This window comes from Ochotona curzoniae, unplaced genomic scaffold, assembly GCF_017591425.1.
Source record: "Ochotona curzoniae isolate NIBS_2020 unplaced genomic scaffold, NIBS_Ocur_1.0 scaffold_4701, whole genome shotgun sequence".
In the NCBI taxonomy this organism is placed as follows: domain Eukaryota; kingdom Metazoa; phylum Chordata; class Mammalia; order Lagomorpha; family Ochotonidae; genus Ochotona; species Ochotona curzoniae.
This window is the reverse complement of record NW_024467122.1, coordinates 54,520,309-54,545,379: the sequence shown is the minus strand read 5'-3', so window position 1 is coordinate 54,545,379 and position 25,071 is coordinate 54,520,309. Positions and strand designations below refer to the sequence as shown.

At 41.6% G+C, this 25,071-nt stretch overlaps 1 protein-coding gene across 5 annotated transcripts in view; it reads right to left on the bottom strand.

Annotated features, from left to right (window-relative positions):
* SEMA6D (semaphorin 6D) overlaps positions 1–5,829 on the bottom strand; it is a 51,039-nt gene extending 45,210 nt beyond the window's left edge. For 4 of the 5 annotated variants that reach the window (XM_040968615.1, XM_040968609.1, XM_040968614.1 and 1 more), the window contains exon 1: positions 4,515–4,549. The gene's annotated coding sequence lies outside the window, so the exon portion shown is untranslated. Of the gene's footprint in view, positions 1–4,514; positions 4,550–5,494 lie in introns of those variants that run through there. The other variant, XM_040968608.1, reaches the window with a different exon arrangement.
* Between the last annotated feature and the right edge of the window lie 19,242 nt (positions 5,830–25,071).

Genomic DNA, 25,071 nt, shown 5'->3' with positions numbered 1-25,071 from the left:
ACCTGCTCATGTATGAGTGACAGTTTCTCAAGAATGGGTCATATAGATGAAAAGATTCTCCCACAATCACAAGCAAGAGAAAAAAATTGGTCCACATGAACACAATCAGCTTTAGTAATATAGTTCCAGTGCCGGTGCCACCAATGTGGGGACAGCTGCAGCTCTCACTGTCTTTGCTGAGAGGGCCTATAAATACACCTGGGAAATGGGACAGAAGTACATAATGGATCTTTACCTGCCAAGATCGGGGATATTAATGACAATAGCACCCAGGCCCAGAAGTACTTTCGGGTGGAGAGTGATGGATCTTGCCATTTGTCCTATGCCACTGTAATCCGGGACAGGAAAATCTCACATGGGAGAAAAAAATGATACAAGATCCCACTCTAGGACACTTGAGAAGAAAAGTGTGTCATAATTATTTGCCCAAAAGGAATAAAAATGAAAGAGGAGTACAACAATATGATTTAGGTTAGGAAAAAAGGTTATGATCCAATTGCATACCCATAGCGAGCATATTATTTTGTTCAGCATAAAGCTCCCCCCTAAATATGACTCTTATTTATAGAGAATCAAGTTCTTGGAAACAGTTCAGCACCATGATGAAAAAGCAGAATGAAATACTAGGAATTGAATACTAGGAACTAGGGCTCAATTCCCAGCTCCTCTACCACATGATCTTTGAAAAGCGATGTCACTTCCCTAATCCCTCAGTTACTTATTTTATAAAGAAGCAAAATGACAGATCCCACTTCACACAGTTGTTTCTGGGTTTCTATCATGACACGATCAAGATTTTTAAAATTTTCTTATGACGTCTGGAATTTAACAAGCGGACAAACATTCAATGTTAGGTGTTGACTGCTGTCATTTTCTCCTCATCCTTTCATCATCATCACCCTTCTCATGGCCTCCCCCATCATCTCTTATCTTTCCCCATCCACGTATCACCGTCATCATCCTTCTTCTCCTCCTCCTTGTTTTCTGGTTTGTAGAGGACCAAGAATTCTACATAACTCTTACCAAAACACAAGGTAGCTTCTGCTTTATACCACAACCTCTAAAGTCAGAATTACAATAAACAAATAACAGAACTTGGCCATCTCGCCTAACAAATGCATCCATCTAGTTCACATTATTCTGCTTGAACAAGCAATGGCTATTGTAATGGATAGCTTACTAAGTCAAAAGAAGAAACAACACACATAAAAATGGGATGCCAAGTACTGAGCCATGGAACCCATAATGGGAATAAGTACAACACACATTGTTCGTGAGAAGAGATGAAGGAATAAGATGCTCAGTTCATCCAAGGACTGGATCTTCTCTGTCTTCCGTCATTTGTGTTCACATAACAAAGGCTGTTTCACTCTATTCTTTACCTTTTCAAACAGAATACGTTCTGAAAGTATAGGGTCAAGAGGGTCTAAATGGCTGGCTCCTTCCTATTCTGCATGTCTAATAGTTTAAAGTTATCAAGCACGAAGAGTTTTTGTGATCACTCAAGACTGCAGCGACGCCCTTCTTAGGGGAAACACAACATGGCAAGTCAGCAGGGTCCTCTGGCAGGTATACTCCAAGACTAGATGGAGGGCCTGGCACAGGCTGCAAGACAATGGGAACTTCCTGTTCTGGGTGTTAACTTTAGTTACCACAGCCAGACAATGCTGCCAATGGTGTGGAAGAAAAAATTGCTGTAGCCAGCTGTGCTGTTCACAGTCGGATGGATTCTGTGTAGCTCCAAATGGTGATAGAGCCAGCAGCCTGTTGTAGCCAGGGACAGGATGATGGATGATCTACACACTGTGGCCAAGTAGAGAGAATGGCAGGAGTTCACTTCAGGGTTGTTAAAATGCTAATCTGGGTGCATTAACAAAAGCCTACCAGGAAAGAAAGTTTAAGAAATAAGTACACCTCATGGGGTATCCGGGTGGACCACTGATTTGGTCGCCCTTGGCTATGTAAATGGTTGCCTTTCAAAGTAAAAGTTCAGTAGTTTTCTTGTTAGGAAAAATGGAGACAGGTTTAATTGCCAGTACTCAGTGCAACAACAGCCACTTCAACAGAACAGTGTCAGGGTGTGCTCTGCAGAGCTTTGCGACTTTTGTTCTTCTCATGTGGCCTGGGAAGAAATCAAAATATACTTTTTTTTTCCCCAACTGCAAGTTGGCAGCTGTTCACAAAATAAATGTCAACTTAAGACCTTGGCTTTAGCGGATTTCAATGCTGTCTCCAATCCCTTAAGTTACAGAAAACGAGATCTCCCACTCTAATGATGGACTCAGTGGGTGAATTATCCTCATTATTGTCAAAAGTAGGAAGGCTGCGTCTCTGTAAACATTTGGTGTGATGACATTGCTTTAAAGTCTCCCTAGGATAAAATAATAGACTTCAAGATAAAGGTGCATATTTACATTTTTGTCAGATGTCCCTTTCACCAAACTTCTCTGCTCCTTACTTTTGCTCAAGTTGGACAGTTGGAAACAGAAATGGCTCACACGGTGCAGAACACTGGCTAACAAAGCCCCTTGCAAAAGCGTTAGGTACCCAGCCAAGACTGGCATGACCCTATGGTCTCTCACTTCCTCACGAACTGAACTGGGAATGTGCAACCTTAAAGTGTATGAATCAAAATAAGAGATAACATTTTACCCTATAGTACGCTAAGAAAGGCATTTACCTCCTATGGTTACACTACTAATGGCAAGGCATTCAGATTGGCTGTTAACTCTGCATAAAACACATCAGAAGGGTGAAAAATGACCCTGTTTAGATGCATTTTTCACTCTATATCTTAATGAAACTCAAATGCAAGAACAATGACTAAGCTAATTGCCATGGTTCATTACAGACTCCAGTCTCAGTAAGTCCTTAACGATGATGGGCATTTCACTTCTTGGCTTCTCCAGCAGCAGAAACTCTCGCTGTGATTCAGGGACCCACTTACTCCAGTCACAGGCACTGGACGGAGCCTTCCTGGACGTGCAGCACGTGAAGGAACTGCACCCCAAGTTGCCCTCACTTCTAATGACTAACAACTTTACATCACAGCCACCTTGCAAATCCATCAAACCAGGGCAGACATGACCAGATGGCGCTATTAGAGGGTACCCCAAAAAAGGCTGAGTGCCCACAAATCTAAACCAAGCAGAGGTTAGGGTTAACCAGCTGCCAGTGGGTAAGGCAGTCACACAGAAACGTTTCTCAAAAAAGGATTCCTTCTAGTAACAGACCAGCATGAGGCCAGGTGGCACTATTTTGTAGGAACCAGTAAGAGTCAGTAGCTGTTAATCTATCTAAATGTGCCAATGGAAGAAAACTACACGTTTTGAAAAATCTTAGGGTATTCTATTAAACCAGCTTTCTGAGAGTATGTTCTAGAGACTCAAATAAAAGCATAGATAGTAACTACGAAAAGCAAAAGTCAGTGATGACAGAGTTGTAGTTTATTCATCTCAGGATGTTTAGGTTCACGGCAATAGAGACCCAAATCTCAGAGCTTATCTGGCAATTTCTATTTGCCTAAGACATGTTTGTGTAATAGCTGCCAGCCTGACAGAATTTGCCTGTCACTCACTACATTAAACATGACTACACACAACTTAATTTCCTGATCTGGATACATAAATGAGGGCTTTTTGATATTATTGAACTGCAGAAATAAACTAGCACCCAAACCTATTGTTTTCAACCACCAGAAGGATAGTAAAAGCCTCCCCCCTCCCCCACGACTGTCTTGAGATAAGATTTCTCAATACTGCATGGAAGAAGAAGCCTTGAAATTTTACCTCCAGCAACTAATTTCTCCTGTTCTCAGGGACAGGGACCCAACCAGTTTAGAAAAAGGTTAAACCAGTTCCTCAGGACTTCATCCTAGAAGAACAAAATAGCCCAACTATGGGACAGAAGGAAGGACAACCCTACAGAGCACCGGTGCGTTTCATTGAATGTTTAAGGTTCTTAGTAGCCAGAAGTTTGGGGGACAGATTGTTCTAGACACCGGAAGCAGTAGGGTTATTTTTGGGCAGCCAGGCACTGCAGTAGCAGACACAAGGTCCAATGCCCGCTTACAAAGCCTATACATTTTAATAAAGCTCAGCTGTGGGAGTCATCTCCCAGCTCCGAGTGGCGGGGAGGTCTGGGATGTTGCCCTCACTGGTCCCCTAGAACAAGCAGCACTGTCAGATTCTTTCCGGTACTTTTACACCTTTCTTCGTGCGCGCGCGCGCGCGAACACACACACACACAGCCAAGTCCACCACATTTTGCCTTTTACAGGTTCAAGCTCCATAAACAATCACCTGACAGCACTAGCCCCGATAATCCAGAGCGCAGCAATTTTTCAACCCCAGTTCTCATGCACACCTCCAAAATCTCTATGTCCTTTGACTTCAATCCAGGTGTCCTACACGGAAGAGGGGGCTCTAAGCCCCTGGGGGTGGCGGTTGGGGGGGGGGGAGCACCCATTGCTGGCTGCCGTCTGTGTTTCTGCGCCACCCAGAAAGTTTCCCTACCTTCCTGTTCGCCATGCCCCCAGCCAGCGCAGCCGACGCGTCTCGCCGCCAGAGCAGGGGGCTCATGCAAAATTGACTCTTCCTTATTTGTTTCCATCCATAATTGATGGGCAGACGAGGACGCAACACAGTTCTGCGAGGAGCTCTTGCCGCCTGGCGGAGACCCTGACAGAGGCGCTTCCGCGAAGGATTCCCAGCCGAGAACAAAGCACGGAAAGTTGCCGGGGAGAAGTGACCAGGAGCAGAAAGCTCCGGGCGCCGGGTGGGCGGTGGGGTGGGTAGCTCCCGGCCTGGGTGCCTGCCTGCCTGCCCTTGGTGCGCTGGGCCAGCACCGGGGAGAGTGGCCACCTTCGGGGGCAACAGCGGGTGCCAGAGCCCGGGGGGCGTGGGTGGGGAGGCGGCCAAGTCACCGAGCCCCCGCCCCTTGCCTGCGGGTGCCACTCCGTCGCGGTCCCACTCGGGAGCTCTCTGACAGGTAGGGGTGGGTGTCGCTCCGGCCCGACCCCGGCGGCCCCGGCGCCCGATCGTGGGCCGAGCCCGCAGCCGGCTCCTTCAGCCTCAGCCCCGAGCGCCGTGTCGGACCTCGAGGCGGCCCCAGCTGCCCCTGACAGTGTGCTGGGGCAGCGCCAGGCTGGTCCTGGCTGGAAGAAACTTTTCCTCTCGGTCCCCACCCCCTCCGCTTTTCCGCCCCCTTCTTGGAAGGGGCGCACAATGGGGGAAGGGCTTCGGGCCCCTCCCCCGGGTTTTGCCAGTTTTGACGGCTCCGCCAGACCCCGGTGCGCGTCCCCTGCATGGCTGGCCAGAGAGCGGCTTGGAAAAGAAATCAGCTAGCTACCTAGTGACAACACACACACACACACACACACACACACACACACACACACACACGAAGGTGGGGGCTGCGTCCAGGTTCCGAGGTTCTAGGTCCGACCCTACCAAGCTCCCAAGAACATCAACAAATTTGTAAAAGACGGTCTTACCTCATGAGGGAGGAGGGAGGTGGTTTAGAAAAAAAAAAAATAAATAAAAAGCAAGCTTTTCACGCTCCAGGAGAAAATAAAAAGCAAATCAAGACAAAAATGCAGAAAGAGCTATCCCACGGTCTCCTTCGGTCTAGGCGTTCTCATCAGAATCCTCAAACTCGCCACCACCGGTCTTGCAGCTGCAGCGGCGGCGGCGGCGGCGGCGGCAGCGGGACGGAGAAGGAGCAAAACAAACCGATGCACGGCAAATGGTGTAATTCGATCCATCTCCAAGTCAATCCATCAGGCGAGCCGAGCCGGGTTCCCTCCACGCACTCGGCAGCTCCCGGCGCGGGTCCCACCCCCGGGAGCCGACGGCAGGAGGCGCGGGCGGCCCGGCGCGCTCGTCCTCGCCCCTGCACCGAGGCCAGCGCCGCCTGGAGGCCCCCACCCTGGCGCCGCGGCCCCGCTGACCCCTCGGTGGCCTCCGCGTCCCTCCTCTCTGTGGCTCCGCTCTGCGCCCTCCCTCCCCACCTTGGAGGAGCTGCTGCTTCCAGCCACTCAGCGCCTCAGTCTTCCAGCGCGCCGTGGCGGCTGCAGCCTACCAAGCAGCCTTTTCGCTTCTCTCCCTGACTCCTTTTGCTCCTCGCCTCTCACTTCTTCTCAGAGCTTGCCTCCAGACACCAGAGGACGAATCATTGCAGCGCGGTCAGGCTGCGGGCGCAGTTCCGTGAAGTTCCGTCTTAGTTTTCTGCTGTAAGATTTATCTTTTTAAGCACATCCTTACCAAGCCGCCCCCACATTACCTTCCCCCCCCCCGCCCGCCAGAATTTCTCTTTATAACCACTAAGCAAAACAGCTGGGGAGAAGCAATCAAACATTGCTTTATCTTTGTAAAATACTGAAATTGCCTCCTAAAAAATCCCATTTCTACTTTGAATGAAAGCCATTCAGTACAGTATAATTTTGCAGGCTAATGAGCCGGTTTTACAGGCAAGTGTTTCGTGTAATACGTTGTGGGAGAAATGAAAATGTCCTTGAAGTGACATCATTTAAAATTGTCAAAAATGAAAGTGAGGGCAGTCATATACTACTAAACAAGCAAAATTTAATCCAAACTTCACTTCCAAGAATGAACTGTGCTTTATCAATTTCCAGTTGAACTGTGAATTACCGAGGGCTCTAAATGCCTGGAACAGCGCACGATGCAGCGTTTAAGGAAAAACAGAGAACTTTTTTTTAAAATCCGAAGTTTTAACTTTCACCCGAGTACGGTTAACTCGCTTTAGAGAGAGAACGGGGGCACAAAAGTCTCTCCCTTCCTGCCATCTCACACAGAGTTACATGTTCATACTTAGGGGACATTCGCTATCTCGAGCTGTTTCTGAAACTTTCTCTGCCAGCTTTGCAAAGCGATTCACCCAAAGACACCCTCAAAGAAACTGGTGGGACTCTTCCGGAGACGTGTTAACTCACTCCTTAACACTTGGTGGCCAAAAGGAAGGGGCGAGGAGGAGGGGAAAGTCTTTGAAACTATCAACTCTCTTCCCGCTGTTCCTCCTATTAGAAGAAAAGGGTAGGGGGCGGAAAGAACAGCTTTGGCAAGGCAGCCCTGTGTTCAGCCTTTTGTTGGTGTGCTGGCTGGGGTTTGCTGGTTGTGCTGGGCTCTGACATCACTGCAAGTTACTTGGCAGTCAGGGCCCTTCCCCGGCCAACTTCTGACCCAGAAAGCTGTGCCTGTTTCCTGGCATCCCGTTTCCCCATATTTTCTCCATCAAGGGAGAGAGCACAGTTGCAGCCAGAGGACTCTGTGCCTTGAATGTGGATGCAAAGAAGTGATCCTTGCCTTGATTAGCAATCAAATCAACACCCACCTGTCAACAGGTCACTGGCAAATTGTCCTACATCTGCTGTCAACAGCAAAGTGAGGGGAGAGGAGGGGTGTTGTTACTATTCGAGTTTGCTGAATTCTTTGCTGACATCTCAGCCTGGCCAGCTTTACAGAGACCATAGCTTATCCTACACTGAGTTCTGAGATCTAGGAATAAAGCACTGTGAAGTGTCAGAAGGATATGCTGGTCGGCCCTTTCTAGCCGTGGGTTAGAAGTGTTTGCAGTCTAAATATCCGTCTTGACCTCAGAGTCAAGCCCGATGTGTGGTCGGCTGTGGGAGAAGAGAGGGTAGGGCAGCTAGCAGTGCAATGACAGACAGCAAAGATGGCCTTCTCTGCAATAGGACTCTGGTTCTCCATGAGAAAATGATGCAATCTTCCGTAGAAAGAAGCCTAAGGATGGCTGGCTCTTCATGAGACTGCCACGCTGATGGTTTTCTTCCGTGGGAAGGAGGTAGGTGGGCAGAAGACAGTTAGGGAGTCTGGTGAAGTTACCTTTAAGATGATAATTGTGTTTCTAAAAATGGGGGGAGGAGTCCCTATTTCCATACTCCACCTGAAGGGAAAAGGGAACAAAGGGACAGAATCAACACAGCAATCCCTGTCCCTTAGCAAGCAGACTGGCCCATGTTGGTCACTGTGGAACAAGTGATGGCTCAGCCTATCATCTTCAGGATGGGGGAAGGAAACGCCCGGTCTCACCTTTTGTTTCTGGGCGAGATGGTAGAAATTACTGCTCATCACAAATAAGTTTTTCTTTTTTCTTTCTGCCCTTGGAGTGATTCATGTGAGCCCCCTCCCTGAGATGGTGCATAAAAGACACAGTTCCATCATTTCCTCGAGTATTTCCTAGCTTGGAGTCTCCTCCTGTCACTCAGGCAGGAGCTCTCTTTCTTCCTTTCCTAAATAAATAATAGTTTGCAAACTAGAATTTGTCTGCATGAAAATTCTTCTTTGTGAGACAAGGTTGCTGCCGTGTTCACGTCGAATGCCCTACAGCGACATCCTACAGCAAGTGCTTCGTCTCATCAGCTGACTACACACACTTTCCCCTTCGCCTGTGGCCACCTTGCCCTTTCCCTACCTGATGGCTTTAGGTGCAGCCTTGTTGGACACATGTCGTTGCCCACTGTGGGACTAGCTTGCATAAGGTGTGGAACTGAGAGGGTGACACCTGTGGAGGGAGTCTTCTCACTGTACACTTCTTAGCAGCAGGGACCTTATCTCCTTGGACAGGCCCAGGGCCTAGCACAGGGTCTGTAACAGGTATTCTGCAAATATCTGAATGGCTCTACTCACAGAATCTACAACTTCTCTACTCTGCTTCTCTGCTACATCATAAAACACATTCATCTCTCGGTGGAATGTGTCTCCAGAATAGGGAACAGGGAGGCGCCAACCAGGTGTCCCCAGGGCTGAGTCCTGGGGGTGACATAGGATGTTACATCAGCCAGGTGCTGGCATAAGAATGTTAAGCGGGTGAGTGAATGAATAAATGGAGATTTTAGACTTTTATCATGTCCAGTAAGAAAATTTAGACTATGCCTTGGTGCTATCTGCATATATTCCCATCAATGGTGAGTAGTAACTTAATTTATAATCTAGTTTTAAGCAGAAAAGTTATTTGAAATTTCTAAGAAAACTCCTGTGTGTAACTGTTGATAAAAATTTATCAATATAAAATACAGCTCCTTAACTATTATTGCTATTAAATAAACCACTAGTGTACAATATGTGTCAAGGTCTGTTCTAAGCATTTTGCAAATTTTAACTCACAAGGATTCTACCAAGTAAGTACTTTCATTATAATTGTACAGATGAAAAAAGAGGGCTCGAGATGTTTTTAAGTGACTTGTCCAATGTCACACAGACAGCAGCTATGTGGGATTTGAATCTTACTTCTTCCTAGGTCTTGACAGCTAAAGGCAAGGTCTCAGCTGGCAGCAGCGGTTAATGGTGAAGCCAATGGAATATTAGATGGCCCAGACACAAATCCAGGCTCTTGCACTGGCTGGATGTGTGACCTCTCACTAGAGCTGTGTGCCATGCAGGTACACACAGTACTTACTAGGTAATTTATTTATCCACACTGTGCTTCTGTCTTCTTGTTTGTAATAATCAGAACACTTCAAACAGATTATGACGCCAAAATGTGACACTAGATGCGTAGTGCTTAGCATCCGAGGCGGGGCACTCCAAGCCCTCAATAAGCAGAAGCCTATGTTTCCATTAGTCCTTAAAGCCATGCAATCCCGGAATCCTACAGAATTGGATTAAAAGCTTAATCCATCCAGCTCCACATTAAATGTGACACTTAGGACAAAAGTACACTGTACCTCGTTGGTTTGCAATAAATGTCGCTTCATTCTTTTTCCTTCATTCCTTACTCCGTGTGTCGATGTCTGTTCATTTGGGTACACACACTACTAACTATGTGGTTGCTATGAAATAAAATCTTGTGTATATTTTAATGAATGATACAGTTTAAGATGTAAAATTTCATATTTCAAAATTTAAAAAAATAAAGGTTTTGATATTTCAAAAGTTAGCTGCAGCTTTTGTGATTGTTCTAATTTGGAATGTACATATAGTATTCCTTGCATTCACACATTACAGAAAGTGCCTCTGTGGCAGGAGATTGCTTTCAAAACTAATCTGAGCTCTCCCTGACATGATAAATCATTAATAATACAGACCCAAATCTCGGCATCTGCATAGGCACAGCTGGCCTCCTTGTGTCAACAGTCTGCATATGAAAGTGATTCTGCCAAGATATTTTACTTTAATGAAAAATATTTATCATGGTACATCTTAAACCTTAAAATTTTACTGACATAATTCATTTCTATTATTATGTACTGTGATAGTATACCACCACAGCAAGGCTTATGTTTGAAATGATAAAAATGTGCTTTTTTAGTCATTTTGATTACTTTACCACAATATGAATAATTTTTGCTTTTCACTCTGCAAAAAGAATACAGCACATATCTATGGGAATGATAAATCAGCTATTTGTAAAACTTCACTAATGACTCCACAGGTGCCACGGTGGGGAAGGACCCCGAGTGCTCAAGCCAAATCAAACCGATCAGGCCTCCCCAACGCACCGATGCTCCCATCAGGAAGATGAAGGCCAACAGCCACTTATCACACGAGCTCTTTTGAACACTGACACTGGACACGAATATTGTCTCTATCTTCTCAACAATTTGAGGCAAACAAAAGCAAAATAAACTTTTTGGAAGGAAGGTGGTAAGTGTGTCAGTATGACTTAACTTACATACTGGCAAGTTGGTCAGGATGACTTAACTGTGCTGATATGTACCTTGGGAAAGAGTATTTAAGACAGAGGCATGCTGGTTTACATCTTGGCAAAAAGGAAGCTAAGATGCTTAATGTCCTGACAGAGTGATCTTCATAAATTTACAGGTACCATGCTTGTGACGTCAAAGAATTAAGCCTGAAAAATATGTAGTTAATTGCTAGAATGTCTTAATAAACAAAGTGAGGGAGAATTAATTAAAGCATTTCATCTGCTTTTGAAAAGTGTACTTTAAATTTTGTTTTTAAAAGAAAACCTGCCTGCCTAATCTTTCTATTTTTGCTTCAGCCAATATTACAATGCAGACCTACAAAGGGAGAAGGAACTTAACTGGATACTCTTTCTATCCCAGGAACTGGCTAGACACAATAGTGTTTAATGTTTGATAGCTCCCCGAGTCAGACCAAAGTGCCCCATGCTTGGTTAACTATCTTGAAAGGACTTTTAGTCCTAGAAGGTGGTGAAGACTAGATTCTAGTACAAATCTGTTGACTCAATCCTAATCTTCTTTCTAGAAACAGTCTGTGCCATGAAAAAGACAAACACCAGAAGTTTAAGTAAATATGACTTAGATAACACAGGAAGCAAACGTATTTAACAATCTGCAGTCTGATGATCCAAGTTAGGCTAAGAATGTATGTTCTACTTTTTACCTTTTGATAGTTTAATGAGATAGTAAAATCTAGTTGCAGAATCTCTAGAGGTGATTTATACCATACTTGAAATCTCAGATATATATATATACACACACACATATACACATATATACATATATACATTCTTTTACCCATATAACAACCAGAATCACTCATGAACACTAACAAAAACAAAACAATTTAACATCACGTGAATTTATTACAATAAACCTTATTGGTTAAGCTATAGGTGTTTCCTTAATGGTTAAGCCATATGATAATGTTTCTTCCCTCTTCCCCAAACTGTTAATCACTAAGTACTTTGTATGGTAAAAGTTCAGTTTCATAGAAACCACTAGTGCCACATACTGGTTACAAAAAAGGAAAAAATAGGATTCTGGGTAATTTCTGTCTTTCTAAATAAAGACACTCAAAAGACACATTTTTTTTTTTCCCTTTTTTGCTTCCCCAGACAGGATGCTTACTATTAGGGACATTTTTGTTAACATTGAGTATACTGAGATTATACTTGCAAAAAGCCATATTGCAAATACACAAGGAGAATGATGAGTAGTATGTGGATGGGAGGCAGGAAGTAGCAGATATTCCAGGTGAAAAATCAATAACAAACACTATTAGCATTCATGTGTAATAGCAGGAGTCATCTAAAGTCCAAAATGCCCTGTTACACTGTGATGTAGTGGCAAGGCCCAGCAGGAGACAGGGTGATACACTAACAAGCGTTTAAATCTGGGTGTTGGGCATGGCATGAGTCGGTAATGACACAAATAAAGTGATAGCGGGTACCATCTCTCTGCCATTCCCAGTTGCAAGGGTTTCATTTGTGCCTTAGAAGAAGTCTCAGGAAAGATTTAAAGTTTGTTCAACATTTGTTTAGATCCACACACAAAGTGTCCTGTCCAAGATTTCCAATTCCTGTTGGCTTTGAACCTATCAACAGTTGGCAGACATCAAAAAAACAGTTCAGTCTTCTACATCTTATGACAAACTTTCCGGCCATGTCGGCCCCAACAACCGAGCAAGATTTAAACACTGTCTGATTCATTGTAACCATTATCCAAGATGAGCTCCTTGGTGGCAGTCTTCTAGAAGCTTGAAGTTTGATATAGGTTGAAAAATTACTTCAGACATATTCTTTTAAGGAAAGCCTAAAAAAAAGGAGCCTTACAGAATTTGCCATTGTGTTTCAATTTCAAAGCCAAAAAAAAAAAAAAAAATCAAACTGCTGATAGCATTTTTGGAGAATCTAAAAAGTACCAGAAGGACTGTTCTGAGGGGTTTTTGTTGTTACAACAATACGAAGCACCCATTACATTATAATTTTTCAATGCCATAGTCATAGTCAGTGATTAGCTTTTCAAATCTTACTGAGTTTAGATCCACGCACACATTGTATAATGTGTGTGATGTTTTTCTTCCAAGAGCTCCTGTATGGAGGCTTTATGAGTTCTTTTTGCTATATTAAAATCTTTGAAATTATGCTCACAAACTACCCCAATATGTTCTAAATTTCTGGACCATAATTACAAAGTAAACAGATTCATTTCTCATTGCAAATTTTAATTAAGAATTCCAGTTCTGCAATTATTTGCAAATGAATAATACCTACTCAGTACCAAAGCATACTATTAAACATATTTATTCAAAGGTATGTTTTCTAAAGTCAGTTTCTTGTTTGTAAGCCACAATTTTCAGAAACTGCAATATTAAAATTAGAGGAACATGCCTGGCTCCTATCATTGAGATAGGTGGTGATTCAAGAGACAAGGAGAATTCTGAACTGCTGGTAATAAATTAATAACAAAACCTAACCAGCCATGATTCCAGCTGTCAGACATCAAGCTACCGAGTCCTATAATTTATTTTAGTTTACATCATTTGGCTGGGGTGTCCTATTGCCCATTCGTTGAACAAAAGGGAGAAATACAGAAACTTATTTGCCCCTTGTTTGTTTCTGATGCTCTGAAAACACTACCCCAGGTTGGGCTAATGATTCTTGAAATAGGTTCCTAGGGGACCAGTGTTTGGTTCAGCCATGAAGCTGCTGATCACAGTGTTTGGGTTCCAGCTCTGTCTCTACTCAGTGTTATAGCTTCCTGATCATGTGTACCCTGGGAGGCGGCAGATAATGGCTCAAGTTTTGTCTTGGGGGACATATGCATGGAGTTCCTGGCTTATGGCTTCTGCTAGGCCCCACCTTGGCTACGACCAGTGTTTGGGGGAGTGAATCATGGTATGGAAAATCTCTGTGTAACTCTGACTCACCATCTAGCAAATAGGTAAATGTAATTTAAAAATTGTTTTAAAATGTGCTCTTGGATTCTATAAAGAAAAAAAAAAGAACACATCTTCTTTTGACTTATTTTCCAGCTTCTATATTGAAGAACAAAAAATATAAATAAGCAATCCAGTAAGCAATCCATTCGGATATTAGTTAAATGTGTAGCCTGCAGAAAGGGTATATTGTATTTCTAGAATTTGGAAACAAACTTAACCGCTTCAAAGTTAAACCACTAGAAACACCTGAAGGCAGACCTTTCTGCAACAAGTCTGTGACAGCGATCTCCTAGGGGACCTGGAACCTCCCGAATCAAATCAAGACGTGATAAAAGCCGATCAAGGTGAAAGGATGTGTCCCCAACACAGGACTAACCGAAGCGGAAGGGGGCAGGATGATCACTCATTCCTTCTTGCATGTACTCACTTCACCATTTGTTATTAATAGTAGCAATCTGCTTTGTGTAAAGCACTGTGTAGAGATAAATGAGAAGCACTTTGCATGTAGACAGCAACTTCGAATTTGAAAAGCAGTTTTATCATTCCAAGTTGTGGCAGGGAGCAGATGGCACACCAGGCTTGGGTCATTTGAGGAGCCTTTAATAACGGCAGTGTTTGTGAAGGTGTGGGCAGAGAGAGACCATAGGGTCCAGTTACACAGGGGCCTTCTCACCCTTCCAAGAGAAAGCAATTAGTGAACCCAGAGACATCAAGACTAGGTTGGACACACACTGCTGCAGGTGCTGTCACCCATTGGGTCTCTGTCCGCCTAGAGTGAACTATTGGGAAGGGGCTTAGGAAACAAACATTGCAACCTACTCTCTTTCCAATCTCCTGCTAGTGCTCCTCATGGAAGCCAGAAAATAGAGTGGTCTATGGGTGTAGTTCTTGAAGGTCAGCCTCTGGGGACCAGAGTAGGGAGAAATGGGTTGAGAGTGGATCAGTAAACCAACTGGGAAGTCACTATGCAATTTAATTCTGTTTTTTAGGAACAGTCAAGAGATCCTCCTTTCGCAAGCAAGACTCATTAATGACAGCTTAGTCACACAGCAGAGCCAGATCCAGAAGCTGGGGGCCTTAGGAATCTACGTCTGGTGCTTATCTCAGCCTTATGCCCTTTGGACATTTACCTCATCTCATGGTTGTATGAAAGTATTTTGTCACGTACTAGTCTGCGCTCCTCCAGAGAGTAAACTTAGTCTTTGTATCACTGCTGTCTAGAACAGTGGCTGGCACAGGAACCCTGGAGACTTTTGATGGATGGAATAATGAGTGAGGGAGCATGCACCCTAACGAGAGAGACAGATGTGCGAGGAGCTAATCTTACACACGGCAGAATGTCATCAATACTAAATCCAGAGGTGGAACAGAGTGCTGTGGAGGAATAGGAGTTGCAGCAATGAATAATAGAGAGGGTTGTAAAAGACTTCCTGACATGGGATCCTATGAGCTGAATCAGAGACAGTGAAAGGCACACATTCCCAAGGTGGAAACTGCATTGACGACATCATTAGCGCAGACAGCACAGGCAAGGGAGGGAGAAAGGGCATGGTGTGTTTGAGAAATGACTTCCTGGAGGCAAGTGGTAAGACATGTGACAAAAACCGAATGCGGTCATTATTTGGAGCTTCTCTGCACGAGCTGTGGTTTGAATGGATTTTTTTCAGGTGTTTAAGCGAGGCAGATTTTTGAGCAAAAGATTGTCATAATCTAGGCTGTGTTTTTGAGACAGGGCTCAAAGGAAAAGTGAGAAACAACTTAGAGAAGCAAGCAGCTTTAACAGTAAGGATCCTAGTACAAGGGTCAACATAAAAGGGCAATCTCAAGGACTGGTACTTTGGTCCAGTGGGCTAAGCTACCACTCGGGACACGGTGCTGGCATCCTATATGGGGACTGCTCTGAGTCTCAGCTGTTTCACTTCTCCTCCAGCTCTCTGCTAATGCACCTGAGAAAGCAGCAGAGCATAACCCAAATACTTGGGCTCCCCAAAGCACATAGGATGCGGAGAAGAAACTCCTGGCTTTGGGCTAGCCAAGCCCTGGCCATTGCAGTTATATGTGGAGTGATCAGCAGATGGAAGAGTCCTCTTTCTGTCTCTCCTTCTTTCCCTATAACTGCGCCATTCACATAATTAAAATAAATCTTTCTTTTTTGTTTTTCAAAGGTGAGCCTAGTAGAGGTGGAAACAATAGAAAAGCACATACATGAGAAGACACAGCAGAACTCTTAGGCCATTGTTGGTAAGATGATGCAGGAGATATTTCCTAGCTTCCTAGTCTGGCTCAGTTTCAGAAAAACAATTGAATTATTATACAATATAAAGACATAGAAGGTGGAACAGATTTGCACAAGGGGAAAATTCAGTTTGGTTTTGAGTAAGTGGAGCTTCAAGTGTTGGCATGGTGTCCACAAGAAGATGCCCAGAAGAAAATTAGAAATTACTGTTATAATTACAGTTAGTAGACAGGGAAAACATAAATCTTAGAGAGAAATAGAGCAAAATCTCCATGAGCCAAGTATCTACAAGGCAGTAAGAGGAATTAGACAGGTGAGCCATCAGCCAGCTGGAGTGGCACGGGCTCAGGAGTGCCTGGGAAAGACCCTTCATCCTTCCCACTGCCGGCCTTTGTCCTCCAACACGGAACCACAACATAGGGGAATTACGGAGATTGTCCCACTGCTTAGCCAGGGCTTACAAACAGCGGAAAAGACCAACAAGTCATAATATTCTATCTAGTATCTTCTGGGGCTGGCTATTCAGTGGCACATTTTCAGCTAGCCGCTTGTTTAGAACATGCTGATGGATGATCTCAACGCTTGTGAAACTATACAAAAGTCATTATTTAAAGATATTCTTTGGTTGAAACAATGTTCAAAGTTAGTTTATTCTTCCCATGTTAAATCAGGCATTCTTAAGCTCTTATCATCAATACTGGTTTTAAAGACCAAGTGAACTTGAAGAAATGCAATTTAGTAGCTTCTTCTCAAATATCTTGTGCAAGGTGAGCACTGCCATTTTACATGACTGGAAATGTTAACATGAAATATAAAAATGGATTATTTTAGAGAAAGAAATCACATTTTGACATACAGATGATAAAATATTTTAAGAGAAGACAATTTTAGGTCACTTCCAATTCTCTTTACCCCCCAAAATTGGAAAAACTAAAATGTGATTTTAATCCTTCAAATGGTTTTGCATGTCTTTTGTTAGATTTATTACTCTCCCTTTTTAAACATTGTTCATTTATTTGAAAGATAAAGCGGGGGAGGGAAAGAGGAAGGGAGAGAGTGAAGGAGAGCAACAAAGAGAGGAGAGTAATGGAGAAAGAGTGATCTTGTTCACTCCCATTTTAAACTTCCCAAGTGCCTACCACAGCCAGGACTGGGTCTCACTGAGGCCGAGCCCTCCATCTGGGACTTCTCTGTGACTGGGAGAGTCCAACTCCTGAAGCCGTTACTTGCTGCCTCCCAGGGTGCACATTAAAGGAAGCTCAGTCAGAGGCAGATGCAAGACTGGATCCCAGGCACTGATAATGGGATGTGGACGTCCCAAGCTTAACCTGTTGCACCACAGTGTCTGCCTATGAGGTTCCCTTCTTACTAACTTAAAGATATAAGAAGTGGGTATTGATGTCATAAGCATTATGGTATTATTCAATGGCCAGGACAGTTTTGAAGTCACAAGACCTTTAAGATCTTTTTAATATAATAATTATAGCAGTATAAGAATAAGCAGCTACACTTTTCATATGGTTTTTTTTCCCACTTATGCTATGTAGGCCATTTTAAAACAACTTATATGTGCTCTAGTGTCTAGGGGAAAGAGAGCTTGAGAGAGAGGAAGGAGAGAGAGAAATAAGTCAAATGAGAAATCTAATTAAATTTAATGGCACATTTCCAAGAAAAAAGATAAAGTCTTTAGCAGTATCTGCAGTTTCAATTTCCGAATTGTAGGCTCTTGGGTTGGCAGAAACTTCCTTTTTTTCTTTTCCTTTATTATTTGTCATTAATGGAGCGAAAAATAAAATAGATATAACTATTTGTTAATTTCTTGCAAACCATTTCAAATTACAGAGTGTCATAGAGTGTATACTTAATTACATAAGCAACCTTTGTGTTGAAAATATCACTTTATGACCCTCTATAAACATTTTATGAATCTGTTTCGTTTGTGGTTAAATTAAGAGGAAACGAAAAGCAGGGATAAACTACAAAGGATCTTTTCCTCATCTTTCAAACAGACATTATTAGAACTGTGATTTAGTGAATGTATAACTGAGCAACCCAAGAGTAGAGATGGGACAAATCCATATTCTCATTATTCAGTCAAATGTTGAAAGAGTGGTGTTTAATTTTGATGAGTATTTAATGTATTTGTTCTTACCTACAATGTCTGTTCCTTTGCCTATACCTACACTTAGATAGCAGAATGTTAAACTTGTAGCTGTTATTAAAGGACTATACTACTGTGATTATATGGAGGTAAAACGGCAGGAGGTGAAACTGGGAAGGGAGAAAAGGGAGAGGGAAGGAGGAACTGGACAATAGCAAAAAACAATGCTGCTATGAACATTTGTACAAAAATATTTGTATGGGTGTATGTTTTTATTTTTCTTGGAATTGTGACCTGCTAATGGAATTTTTATAAAGCCCAATGCTTAACTTTTTGAGACTACCGGGTGTATGAGGGCTTTGAGTTCTCCATTTCCTTGCCAACATTGTTAGTCTCAGACTGCTAGATTATGGAATCTTGTTGAGTCTGAGTAGCATGGCATTGTGGCATTGCTCTGCATTTCCCTGATGACTAAAGATTTTGGACATCTTTTGCACATGTTTATTGGTTTTTGGTGTATCTTCTTTGGAGAAATTTCCAACTAAAATTCCTTACCTATTCTACAATTGGATTATGTACGTTTTTATTGTTGAAGTTTTAGAAAAGATCTACTTATTTTTATTTGAAACTAAGTTATAGGGAAGGGAGAGAAACATAAAGAGACACAGAGAGAGAATGAGAGAGAGATTCTTCATCTGCTGGCTGATTCCCTCAAATGATACAATGGCCAGAGCTGGGCCTGTTTGAAGCCATGAGCTTCTTTCAGCTCTGCCATGTAGAAACAGGGGCCCACGGTCTTAGGCCATCCTATTCTGATTTTCTAGGCTTAAGGTAGAGAGCTGGATCAGAAGCACAGCAGGTGGGACTCAAGCCAACACCTACATGAAAGGCTGGTGCCACTGATGGAGAGTTGACCTGTATGCCACCATGCTGGCCCTACTGCTGAATTTTAAGACATCTTTCTTTATGAGTGTTATGTATACAAGCATCTTAGCGGATATATGTTCAGAAATGTTTATTCTTATCCTGTGGGTTTTCTTTTAAACTGCTTGATGGAATACTTCAAAACACTAATGTTTTTAATTGGAAGTTAAATATATTCAGTTTGCAATTTGTTGCTGGAATTTTTGATGTTTAAGAAACCACTAATAGTTCAAAGTCATGAAGTCTTATTTCTAATGTTCTCTTTTAAGAACAACAGAGGTTTAATTTTTACTCATTTTGAGTTAAATTTTATGTGATGTGAAATAAGGAGTTTAAGTTCATCCTTTTGTATATGAGAAACTAACACTCTTGATATAATCCATGCATTGCAATAAGAAAATACATGCCAATAATAAAATGGACAAATGATGATAACAGTAATAAAATTAGAGAATTAGAAACTTATATTCAATGAAAGTGAAAGCAAAAATTCACTATTCAAAATTGTCATATATTTAATCTATTTAAAATGAACTCCCAATGAAACTGTTAAATACATTTTGACAGTAAGATGCTGGACTCTCTGCCATTGTCTATAATATATTTACAATCTTAGGATACACTTAAGTAGCACAATGATGGACTTGTGACTGTTTTTAAGGATTATACTATTGTTAATAATATAAGGTAAGTGAGTGTGGGAAGCAGAAGGGGAGGGAAAATTCCAGAGGCTATGGAACTGGATCATAAAATAAATAAATATTTAAAAATAAATAAATAAACTAACATAATGGTACAAGTTAGTATTTTGTGCTTAGGAAAACATCCACTATTCATTAAGACCTAAAGACAGGTTATAGAACACCTTATTTCATACATGCCTAGTTTTGAAAAACAAAGCCAAATTAAAGGGATGTGTGTGTGTGTTTGTGTGCGTTTGTGTAAGAGTACAAACAAAACTTCAAATTTCTCTAGGGTTTGAAATTGATAACTTTTTGTCTCTCTCTCTGTCCCTCTCTTAAAATATTTGCTTTCATTTTATTTGAAAGGCAGAGAAGGAGTGAGGCAAGTGGAAGGAAGTGTGAGAGAAATACATCTTCAATCCATTCAGCCCCTCCCTACACCCACCTTCTAGTTTACTCTGCAAATTCCTCTAACAGCCGGGGATGTCAGGTGAGCCCAAAAGCCCAGAACTTATTCCAGGTCTCTCACATGTATGGCTGGAACCCAACGACTTAAGCCATCATCTTCTGCCTCCCAGGGTCCCTGCTAGTAGGAAGCTAGTATTGGGAGACGAGCCAGAACTCCATCCCAGGCTCTCTGGCAGCAGACATTGCTGCAATGTTAACTGCTGGGACAATCGGCCTCCCCAGGTACTTTTCCTCCTTCCATAAACTCATGGGTGTGAGAAGTTTTTCCTCTTTCATTGGGTAGAAATTAATTTTAACAGCATAGCCCTTAGTCCTTACCTAAAAACAAACAAACAAACAAAAAAACAAAAAAACCCCTACAACTTGGTAAAGCTTTCCAAAATGTTCCAACATTTGGTGGTACATACAATTGTTAACCTTTCCACTTCCCTCGTCCTGGGAACAAGAGAGAATTGTGCTATTCTTTAGCATTAGACCCAACTGCCCACTTTTTCTCCAGATATTTGAGGGAGTTTTTATATCCGCTATTGCTCTAACTATTTGAGCAATATTTGTGTTTTCTTCTGTCACAGTTGCACAGGTAATGGTATTACTGAGCTCTTTTTGGCATTATCTTTCTGGCATAAGCTCTTTTTGTTTTGCCACCACAACCTGAAACACCAGATGCAGTGAGCCAGGCACAAGGTTTTGTTCCAGTAGGAAGGAAGGCCTTGGAAACAGACCAGAGGCAGAGAAAGGGAGAAAGATGTCCCCTGCCATAGTGGCAGGATGGGGCTTCAAGGGAAGAGGGAGACTGGGCATATCAAGACGAAGGAGGGCCACATGCATGCGGGAGTGTGTCTTCTTGTGGCCAGAGCAGGTGTCACTGCTCCATGAGTGGTTGGTGGATCAGAATATCAGCGCCACTGGGGACTGGCAGGTGTGGCGGTGGATGAGGACTAGGGGTAGAGGAGGTGGGATTGGTGGATAGGGCCATCAGGTGTGATGTTGTGAGGTTACAGCGGATTGGTGGGAACAGGGTTACAAAGTTACAGTGGATTGGCAGACAACAAAATTTGAACCTAAAGGGCACAGGAATCTTAAGCAAGCCAAGATTTAGGAGAAGCAGATATCTAAAATGATACTGAGTCCAAAATGGCGAGCGTCTGTCTTAAGGGCCAATGTTGGAGTCATTCCCCACAATTACTTTTCTACTTTCCTTTAATCAATGCAAATTCCTCTTTCACAGACAAAATTTTTCCCTGTATGAGCTTCTGGAAACTGTGGGTTAAGGTGAGTTCTTATCTCTTGCCCTAGGACAGGGGTATACATGAACGGTCGCATGTCTGACCAACATGTATGATGCGACTGGTGACACAAACTGCAGTTAGAACTATGTTCCAAACTCAAGCATGCAAATGTGCTTCTTTGTATATACTTTAAATAGCAAAATTATATTTCATGTCCTATAAAAAAGCATGCAAATATTTTTATAGGTTATATAAAAGGCCCCAAAGTAGTATAAAATGAATGTATAGCCTATAAAAACACAATTCCATCATACCATAAATTAAAGTTATCTAAAGCTAATGGGTTAGCTAGAGTAAACATTAAATACTTGCTAACAATATAAGTACCCATTTCAGAATTCAGAAATTCTGGGGGAGGATTATTTCAATAAGCTAGATTTTAAAAGAGGCATTATACAAGAAAACGTTACAGATGAGTCTTTTTTCTCTTAACAAATTCATTTACACAAGAGGCCATATTCTAAGTTAATACCCCCACATGTTGAATTTTTGATGTTATATTTTACCTGTCTCTACACTGCATGTCTCTTCACATTTTTATGCAGTACTTTTATTTTTTGGTTTTCACACTAAAGATGTAAATGGTTTCTATAACTTTTTACAATATTAGAGCAATCTGAATATGCTGACATAGCAATTCTTATCAGCAAATGTTTTGCATGCTGATGTTTTCTCGGGTATTAACGTCACCCTCTTCTTTCATTTTGAAGAACTGCCTTTTGTGTTTCTTGTGATAGATTCTCTTAACGTTTGGGAGTGTTGTTATCTTTCGCTCATGTCTAAACAAAAGCTTTGCTGGCTACAGTATTCTTGCTTGGCAAAGTTTTTTTTTTTTTTCTCCATGTATCCCTTTCTTTAGAAATACAATTCTTTTTTTTTTTTTAGAAATACAATTGCACTTATGTGAAGACTCACTATTGGTTTTGTATATTCCATGAATACAGACAAACTTATCATGGTATTGAACAGTATGTCAAATAGAAAAGCTTTACTACCCTAAAACAATTTTCTGTGCTCCATGAAGAAGCCACTGAACATTTTACTGTCTTCATAAATGTCTTCATAGTTGTTCCTTGGGTAGCTTGTTATAATGTTGGGATAATCTGGTCTGTGGCATGTTCAGGTTAGGTTATTTTACTTAATAACATGATTTAACTTTCCTCCATGTTATTTCATGATCTTATAGTTCATTTCATTCCAGTGTTGAGTAAAACCCCATTATCTGCATATATTCTAGTTTATTTATCCATTTGTCTACTGAAGAAGAACTTGGCTAATTCCAAGTTGCAGCAAATGTGAGCAAAGCTGTACAAACATTCATATACAGCTTTGTTTGGTGTGTTGGCATCAGTTTTTAACTCTTTTGGGCAAATATCAGAAAGTGTAAGTGCTGGATCATATTGACAGATTATGTTCAGCTTTGTAACAAGCCACAAAACTGCTTTCCAAAAATGGCTGTACATTTTGCATAACTAATATTGCATGAAAGTTACTAGTTTGACAACCTTGTCAGGATTTTTGCAATCCATGTTCTGGATTTTGACCAATCTAACAGGAGGCGTGCAATAGTAACTTGAAATTCTATGATGAAATATGATATGGAACCCTTCTTCTAAAGATTTAATACGTTTTGAAAGACAGATAAATATATTCCACCTGCTAGTTTTCTCTCCAGATGTTTCCAAAAGTCCACAGCAGAATATACTGGGATTTTGATTGAGATGGCACCAAATTTATTTATAAACTGGACAATAAGTAAGAGCTTGAAAATATTGAGTGTTCCTACACATTAACATGGAATATACTTTCATTTATTTAGTTCTTTTTTTAAAAAAATACTATTTTAAAATATTTATTTATTTTTATTGGAAAGACAGATTTATAGAGAAAGGAGAGACAGAAAGTTCTTCTATCCACTGGTTGACTTCCCAAGTGGATGCAATAGCTTGAGCTGAGCCAATCACCAGTCGCAAGTCAGGAGTTTCTTCCAGATGTCTCTTGTGGGTACAGAGTCCCAAGTCACTGGGCCATCAACCACTGCTTTGTTAGGTCACAAGCAGGGAGCTTATAGGGAAGTGGAGCAGCCAGGACATGAACCCATGCCCAAATGGGATCCTGGTACTAAAAAGTAGAATATCAGCCAACTGAACCACTAGACCCTATTTAGTTTTTTCTCATCAGAGTTTCGTAGTTTTCCCCATAAAGTTACAGAACATATGGTGTATGTCTTTTCCTAAGTATTTCCTTTTTAAGTGCTAATGTAAATGACATTTTCATTTAAAATTCAGCTTGTTCTTTGCTGGCATCTAGGAAAACAATCAACTTCCGTCCTACAACTTTGCTATACTTGCTTACTAGGTTTAGATTTAGTTTTTCACTGATAGACTTTTTCTGCAAAGAAGATTATATTGTTTATGAATAAAGTCAGTTTTATCTTTTCATTGTCTTACCTGGAAGATACAATATTAGGCAAAAGAACTATTCTGAGAGGGAATATTCTTCCCTTATTCCTGATCTTAGCGGGGAAAGTAAAATATCTTGAACTGAACTGAGTTTTCTTCTCCCTCTTCCAAGAATTGACCTTCCTTTGCTCCTAAATTGATGCTAAATGCAACAGAGAGAATTATTATGCATTTCTAGGTGTAACAGAGAGGGAAAGCCACTTATCTGTGCTTATTGCTGGAAGCTTTTGTTTCTAGGATCTAGTTTGCTATGTTAATTAAGCAGAGTACAAAAATCTAAAGACTTTTTTGAGGTGCTTTTGTTTTGGAGACAACATTGCATAGAGACAGAGCTTGGTTTATGTCTCAACCACATTGCTTTAATAATCATTTCACCATAGAAAAGTTACTTTAACTTGATAAATTTTAATTTCCTCATATATGAAACAAAGATAATAATGATCTACATGGAGGTACTAAAGAACCAAATGGTAGCAGAATAAAGCTTTTAGCCAGTGCTTAGCACATAGTAGGCTTACAATAAATATTTGTTCTCTTGCTCTTTCACCTAGATGCTCTTATTAAGTGGAGCTTGATTTTATAAGTGAAACACATTGTTATAGGCCTACCCTTCTCATCTTCACTCTAGCAACTATACAGTAATTATCCAGTAAATTGTATAGACAATAGGGACAGAAAAGCAACATAGATATTATTCCATTATTCATTTTCTACACTTTTTACAGTCAAGGTCACTTCTCTGTCTCCCTTTCTTTGCTTTCTAAAGCATTGAACATTTACATTTATTATGAAAAGATGCTCAGGCTCCCTAGCCATAAGAAAGATACAAATGGAAACCATGTTGAGGTACCACCTAACTCCAGTGAGACTGGCCTACATTCAGAACTCAACTAACAACACCTGCTAGCATGGATATGTAGGCTAGTACAACCACTGGGGAAATCAGTATGGAGAGTGCTTGGAAAATTGCAAATAAACCTGCCATACAACCCAGTCATCCCTCTCCTAGCAATATACCCAAAAGAAGTGAAATCTGCATGTGAGAATGGGATCTTTATATTCTATATTTACAGCAGCACAATCTACAATAGCAAAGACATGGAAACAATCCAGATATGAGTTCAAGGAAGAGTGGTTAAAGAAACTGTGGTATATCTATTCCATGGAATATTATTTAGCTATTGAGAAGAATGAAATTATTCTATTTACAACCAGGTGGTCCCAACTAGAGCCCATTAAGCTCAGTGAAATGATTCAATCACAAAAGAACACCATATATAAAA